Source organism: Parasteatoda tepidariorum, chromosome 8 (assembly GCF_982258835.1).
Source record: "Parasteatoda tepidariorum strain Cologne lab strain chromosome 8, Ptep-v5.0, whole genome shotgun sequence".
Classification (NCBI taxonomy): Eukaryota; Metazoa; Arthropoda; class Arachnida; order Araneae; family Theridiidae; genus Parasteatoda; species Parasteatoda tepidariorum.
The window spans coordinates 43,811,958-43,820,224 of NC_141762.1; positions in this window are offsets into that span (position 1 = coordinate 43,811,958).

Genomic DNA, 8,267 nt, shown 5'->3' on the forward strand with positions numbered 1-8,267 from the left:
CCGAGTGACAGCAACATATCTAGTTTAGCTTAGTGTGTTTTCTGGTATTCGTTTCAAAATTTTCTAAAAATAAGTAACAAGTATATTATATTAAACATTTGGTTTATAAACATTTCTTCCAATTTATATACTTAACTATTTGATTTATATTCATTTTAAAGCTGCTTCAAAATACCATTTAGACTAAATGATGCATAGAATTTCCTTATACTCGTAATTTTAAATTTCAGTGTAGACCTAGCAGATTTTAAGTCCTTTTTTTCTAGCATAATTGCAAAAACTAAAAAAAAAATAATCGAAAATGAGAAAAAAATGTAGTGACAAGAAATTTAAAAATGGAGATAGTATTCCAGAGTAAAGAAAATAGTTGAAGGTTGATGAGCAAAGTACTTCAGGCTAAACTTTCGATTCTACAGCGCATTTCTTTCCTTTTTAATAATCATGCATTATTCAAAGAAAAAATAATCATCGATTATTATTTTATCTACGTGAATTGAACTGTATAATTAAGAAAATTGTTAACATTTTTTTCATATTAACTGTCCAGTTTCAACATTTAATTTTTGCCTAATTGTAGTACAGTTTCTCTCCGCTTTTATCTTAAATATAGAATAAAGAAGAATGTAATGGCTTTGAGGCAACATATCTATGTATGCAATAAATACATTCCATTATATGATATAAATATTCAATGTAAAGAATATACAAAATTAGACAAAAAAAAATTAATAAATAATAATTTGCTTAGCTTAGTATATTTTCGGGAATTCGTTTCAAAATGTTCTAAATATAAATAACATATATGTTATATTAAGCATTTGGTTTATAAATATTTCTTTCAATTTATAAACAATTTGATTCAACTATTTGATTTGATTTTAATACAGAGTCGACATTTCAATTAGAACAAATGATGCATAGAATTTACTTTTTTCTCCCAATTAAAAATTTCAGAGATGACACAGAAGTTTTATTAATCATGCATTATTCAAACAGCTTTCGTTTTTATTAATCATGCGTTATTCAAACTTTTGAAAAAATAATAAAAAAATATGCATTATTATTTTCTCTTCGTGAATTGAAATGCATAATTTAACTAAAAATGTAAACAATATTTTTTTCATATTAACTGTCCAGTTTCAACAATCCATTTTTGCCTAAATAGTAGTTCATTTTTATTTATTTTTTAAATGAGGAATAAAAAAAGAATGTATCGGTTTTGAGACAACATATCTATTTATGCAATAAACGCATACCATTACATTATATAAATATTCAGTGTAAAGAATATGCAAAATTAGATAAAACGAATTTAATAAAAATTCTGTTGGAGTAAGTGATAAAATGTTTTAATCGCTGTAAAAGTTGTTAATTTTTTCACGATACCGCAGAGCATGACATAAAACATGTTCATTTGGTAAAATATATTATATTAAACATTTGGTTTATAAATATTTCTTTCAATTTATAAACAATTTGATTTAACTATTTGACGTAACTATTTGATTTGATTTTAATGAAGAGTCGAAATTTCATTTAGAACAAATGATGCATAGAATTTTTTTTTTTCCCTATTAAAAATTTCAGAGATGACACAGCAGTTTTATTAATCATGCATTATTCAAACTTTTGAAAAAATAATAAAAATATATGCATTATTATTTCATCTTCGTGAATTGAACTGCATAATTTAATTAAAAATGTAAACAATATTTTTTTCCCATTAACTGTCCAGTTTCAACAATCCATTTTTGCCTAAATAGTAGTTCATTTTTTTTTACCTTTTTTTCTAAAAAAAGAAAGAATGTATCGGTTTTGAGACAACATATCTATTTATGCAATAAACGCATACCATTATATTATATAAACATTCAGTATACAGAATATGCAAAATTAGATAAAAAAAGTTTAATTAAAATTCTGTTGGAGTAAGTGATAAAATATTTTAATCGCTGTAAAATTTGATAATTTTATCATTATACCGTAGAGCATGACATAAAAACTGTTCATTTGATAAAATATATTTTTCAGTTTTGTATTTTTTACTAAATTAGTGATAGTAGGAAATATAATTTTGAAAACTAGAATTTCTGATAAACTGCTACATTATAAAATTACCAGATGAATGATTTAAGTACCGTGTCTTTAGATATTATTACCAGAATTATGGTTAAATGTCATTACCAAATACTGCGATAATTTTTCCAGATTTTTTTTCTCTGTGTAATATAAATATTCCATCTAAAAATATCCAAACAATTTATTTTTCAATATTCTAGATTTTTTTCGTCTTTCATCAATTTTGAAATATGGTGAACAAATCCAAAGCTGATGAAAAAGTAAAATGAAACATAAACTAAACAAAATATTAGTAATAAACTGACTCATTAATCTGATAAAAAAATTTCATATTCCATATTCTGATGAATTTATTTCAGCTGAAAAATGTTTTCTAAGAAACAGACAGCAATTTAATAAATTTTGTTTGAATGATTTGTTGGCATGTAGAGCATCTGCACTGCGTTCGAGACCCTTTATGTGATTCTTGCTTTCCATCATTTTCTTGAGCTGCAACGGAATTCAAAATCAATAGCTCTGAATCTCCTAATCTATTAGCTTCAAATTAAAGTTTAATAACTTTTGAAATATTGGTCTTCTTTTGTTATCTTCTGTCATTTTGTTTTGCTTTTTTTATCTTTTTTTTGTAAATTATATATACTAATGTTAATAAATTTTAATGTTCTCCCTCGCTTACAGATTAAATATTTCATTCCAGAAATCACTTCATTTACTTTTATGAAAACCACTTTATTTTTCTTCGAATAAATACTGTTATTTCAAGCAATTTACTGAATTAAATTTTTGTTGTTGCCTAAATCATACACAGGATTTAGAGTGTATCTAAAAATCTGAAAAAAGAAATTGATTCACAAATTTTTGAGAATCTTGAAATTATATCTAACCATTTATCCAATAATAATAATACAAAATCTGTAACATAATGAATTATAAAATAACTTTGAATTCTAATATTTACGAGTTATGATAACTAAATAAAATATAAAATTATAATAAGCTGCCGTTATAAAAATGTATTTATGATAAACTCAATATGAGTCATACTTAATGGTGTTAATGATATTTTTATTATTTTTGTAAAGTTATATTATAGCAATTGTTTTCTAGTCTGCTTTAATGAATGGGTGTCACGACAAGCCGAATAATTGTCTTAAAAAGAGCTTTCTTATAATGAAATTTGAAGAATATTTTCACATGCTGTTATTTTTATATCATCCAACGTCCTATTAAAAATGCAATATTTTTTTTCTTCTTATATTGTGGAATTTTTTAATCGTTAAGTTTTAAAATATATATGTGAATTTAGCAGTTAAAAATTAAATTTATAACATTATAAATATACTTTATAAAAATGTATTCGTATCCTTTAGATGAAGAAAAAATGCTTGTTAATCTAATTTCTCATGAAAAAATATTGCATTATATTCTTTAAAATTAACTTAATTCATTTTATTCTTTCAAATTACAAAGGATGAGTAGCCGATGAGATGTTTTAAATAAAAAGTATTTCATAGACACTTAAGCATATTTTGTAAATAACTAAATGAATAAAGTAAAAATTAATTAATTAATTCATACATTCAAAAAATAATAAATAAATATTTTACAAAAAGAATAAACCGTATTCACCATCTTTGGTAAATTATTTGCAATACTTTTTAAGAAAAATAAATATTATATACATATAGAACGTAACAAAAAGTAATATGTAAGCGGAATTAAACTAAAGGCATTATAAAATCATCTCGAGTTTTAAACTTATGAGCCCCACTTTTTCTCAAATGCATATCTCATGAGAATATTTTTTCTCATATTTATTTTGTAAGTCATATAATTAGTAGCATATTTATATTAATTTGGAAATAAATAACGGTGACAGCAAAACTGCAGTACATCATTAATGATTTTCATGAAACAAAATTGGTACGTCTAATACAGTAATTACTTAATCTATAACTGAAAACTCAAAACACTTGCTCTTTTTATGCTCCAACATCACATTAAAAGTAAATAATTATTTTTAAGTACATTTACTTTCAATGGTAAATTTATTTTGTTAGAAATTACCCTAAACAGCTTAATTTATATACCGGACACGCAGCGATAATCTCCTAAAATTAGTAAATGTCTAAATGAGAAATGCTTGGAATTTTTCCATGTGAAAGCTTATATATTTTGCCAAGAAAATTTGGACATTTATAAACTTGAGAAATGAAGTAAATATTACTTAAATATTTGCCTGTTAAGTAAAAATTTATGTTTAATTTAAAATGAAAATGAACATTCAAAGTTGAGCAAAAAATACAATTTTCATTGTTATTATATGAATGAGTAAAATATGCATTTGTTTAATTAGTCATTTTTTTTAAGAATTGTGCTAAACGTCATATTAGTTTCCATTTTCTTTTCAAGATTAAAAAGACGATAATTAATAAAATTAGTCACATAACTTCACTCTATAATTATTTACTGTGGTTCATGTGGGCTATTTATAATCATTAAGATATTTAGATGTCGCAGAATTAATTTTCATCTTATTTTTCTGAGTCATCAGTTATTTATTCACGAGGCACATCTTCGGATTCCATTGCTTATTAATTTATATTTGCAGTAATTCTTTGCATAAGACGATTAATGATTAATTCACAATTCTGTATTTAGTTAGAAAAGAAAATGTTTAGCGATCTGTGATCTTTTTAACTATTCAAAATTACAAAAATATGAAGATTAATATTTTTTTATTAAAGACAAATTTTTTAAAAAGAAATTTACCAAGTTTTAAAAGTAAACTGAAAGATGAAAACTGTATAAAAACAGAGCATTAATTATTTTAAAGAGAACTGAAAATAAACCAATATTTTTATGATGCAAAAAATAATTTTTTCCATATAGCCTGCTAAGTAAAACACTTGTTGAATTTTATATAATTTAAAAGTTAACTGACTGTTTAATCGTTGTGTATCTCTTAAGTTTCATTCCCGTATTATTTTTGCCACTCTTATGATTCAAGGAAACTACATATGCATTTATTTAGCATTTAAAGTGAAGCATTTATTTTAGGAAAATAAAATAAGTTTTATTTATCTAATAAAAATATACCCAAAATAAATCATACCGAAGAAGATCATTATTTATAACAGTAATTTTTGCGGCAGTCATAAATAATTTTAAAAATTAATTTCTAAAAATAATTCTTTCGTGTTTCAAAGATTGATATGTTTCAATATCTATGTAGTAACACTCTGCAGCGAGATTATGTAAAGGTTGCCAAAATAAATCATGGAGAACTCTAATAGTTTCAGAAATAAACATAACGCTAAATTTCAGGGTTACACATAAATAAAAGAAAGAAAAGCATCACAGCCAGCGTTTAACTGATTAACATATGACAGCATTTTAAGTGAAGGTAAAGCAACATTTAGAAGAATGAGGCTAGAACAGAACGGCATGGATAAGTGCCATTTTTTTGATAAAGGTTACGTTTAAACTCAGTCGCAGAGCTGTGTAGAATTCATGAGTTTGATAACCTAATCTCTAATTCTTTAACAACTTCAGCAAAAGACATGACATATTTGAGATTATGGTGTTCGCCTGATATTGGTTTTGGAAGATTCGATTTTGATATATAATACGCAAATCGAGAAACGGAAATAAATATGCGACTTTTTCAAAATTCGATATTTCAGAAACTAGTCAGCAGATTTCGATGAAATTTTGTATTTTGCATTGTAAAATTACATTCTTTAAAATGTCTAAAAATTATGTTCCTTACAATTCAAAAATTTATTCAACATTTTTAAGTAAAATTATGAAAAAAATATTATTTAAAAGTTACTTTAGCGTGGAATAAATTTTTAAAAGTCAGTGAATTTTATTTTCAATTCGCTGAAAAATTTTCTGAGATATAGCCAAATACACAAGAAGTAAAATCAAAATTTTGGGGTCCAAACTTTGGACTGCACCCCTGACTAAATTATTAAGACCATATTTCTCCCCCATATTTTGGATAGTCAAAAATCTGAAAAAAAAAGATATGTTTATTCAGAGAAACTACATTTTTGAGTCTTATTTCGCAACTTGAAATATCGCCTGCGCTCATTAATTAGCATATTTGAGATCACCCCCAGGAACTTTTAGGATTGAGTCCTAAAATGTTAATCATAAGACTGAGTACTGGAACATGAAGATTGGATTATGAGATTTAAAATTGTTCAAAAGCGCCCATTTTTTTTAAAAAAAAATTTAATTGATTAATTATTTTGAAGTAATTTTCTTTTACAGTTAAGACATTTACTTAATTTGTTCACAACCATTTGTTCAGGCAATGTTCACCATTTACACAAAACAATGAGCTACAGAAGTCTGCATTAGTGTCATATTCTGCCATTAAAAGTAGTACCTCCTTATAAGCATAACTTTATTTTAAATATTAACAATATCTTGCGAATTGGTTAATGTGTTATACACAGTAAAATATGACGGGTCGAATTACGGTATAAAGTACTGGCATCCTAGGTCCCTATATTTTACAGTAATAATTTTTAAACTAAAGTAATTCAGTGAATTTACAATAAGTACTATTGGAAAAATTACCGTATGTCTGATTTTTGTTCTGCGAGATTTTTCGGTAAAAATTAATTTAGAGTTAAAAGAGTACTTGCACCTTGGATTCCGGTTCTTTGATTTCCGGAATTCAACTTGAAAACTTTTGCAGTAAACATAATCTGCGGTATAATCTTTTAATCTATGCTAATATCTTACACACTGGCAAATATATCGTTCTTAAAACCAATCAGAAGCAGGAAATCATTTCTATAAATCAATATTATGAATAGTATCACAAAAAATTTCTATTTCTACCTAAAAACAATATGTTGGCAAAGATATGCATAATCCTTGTATTTCTAACACAAAATATTTTGTATTTATGGAAAAAATATTTGGCTTACAGTCTTACTCGTAATAAACCAAAGTTTCAGTCTAAATATTTAGTTTTCTTTGTTTAAAATATCTTAAATCTGAGAAGAATTTTCACCTAAGAATAGTTTTTAGTTAAAAGAAGAAAAAAAAACAGTTTAAATACCATGGTAAAAACTAAACACAAGTTGATACTAAACATGTAACAGCCTCAAAATAATTCTGAAAGTGCTATCCATATTGATATTTTGTGAATTAACAATGCAGATAATATTCATAAAATAAAAACTCACTTGACTCTGGAATTCATATTACCGCCATAATTGTATCATTCATATTAAAGGTGTTAAAAAAGAAACATTAACAGCAATCAAATTTTCAAAGATAGCAAAACGATTTCTCTTTTTAACTTTAATGCTTGCTAATATCTTTATTTTAATATTCTTAAATGAATCTTCGAAATTTTATTGTATGCAAAGTTTATTTCTGCACGAGAAAAAAATTCTGGTAAAATTATAGTACTGTATGGTAACGACAATTCTGATTTAAAAAAAACTCTGGTAATGAAAGCAAAAATCTACAGTAATTAAACCATTCGCTTAGTATTTTTTCTTTTTATATTACAATGATTTACCGGAAATTCTGGTTTTCAAAATTATAATTCTTATTATCACACATTTAGTAAAAAATACAAAAATACAAAATTTTCTAACGATTCCATAAAGCCAGAAACATGGTAAATTTTACCGTATGTTTTGATATAGCAGTTTCTGGTAATGCAGGAGGTACTAATAACTTTTAATTTCTGTTTAATTTTTTACGTTGAAAAGTATGCAGGGCCATGTCATTTAATTATGCCAAAAAATATGTAGTAAGTATATTGATTCAATAATTTAATGTGACTTCATATCGTGTTATAAAACTACACGAAACATTAAAGTTACATAATTTCTTAAATAACTCAGGTCACGCTGTTTAAAAAAATTATGTTCTTTGTAGTAAAATTTATATTTAAAATTTTTTGTATTTTTTTACGTTTCGTTTATTAATTTAATGATTTTATATTCTTTATTACAGCCTTCAATTAATTTAAAACAAATTTTAGCTTCATTATTTATTTTTTATAATAAATAATTCTTTTCTGTTTTTGCAATTTCTTGTTAAATATATAGAGTGATATTAAGGTTGTTTTACATGATCTTACATTTTCTCAATATATAAAATTATTTTCTACAATATTAAATATATCTTTCATTTGAAAAATATTAAAA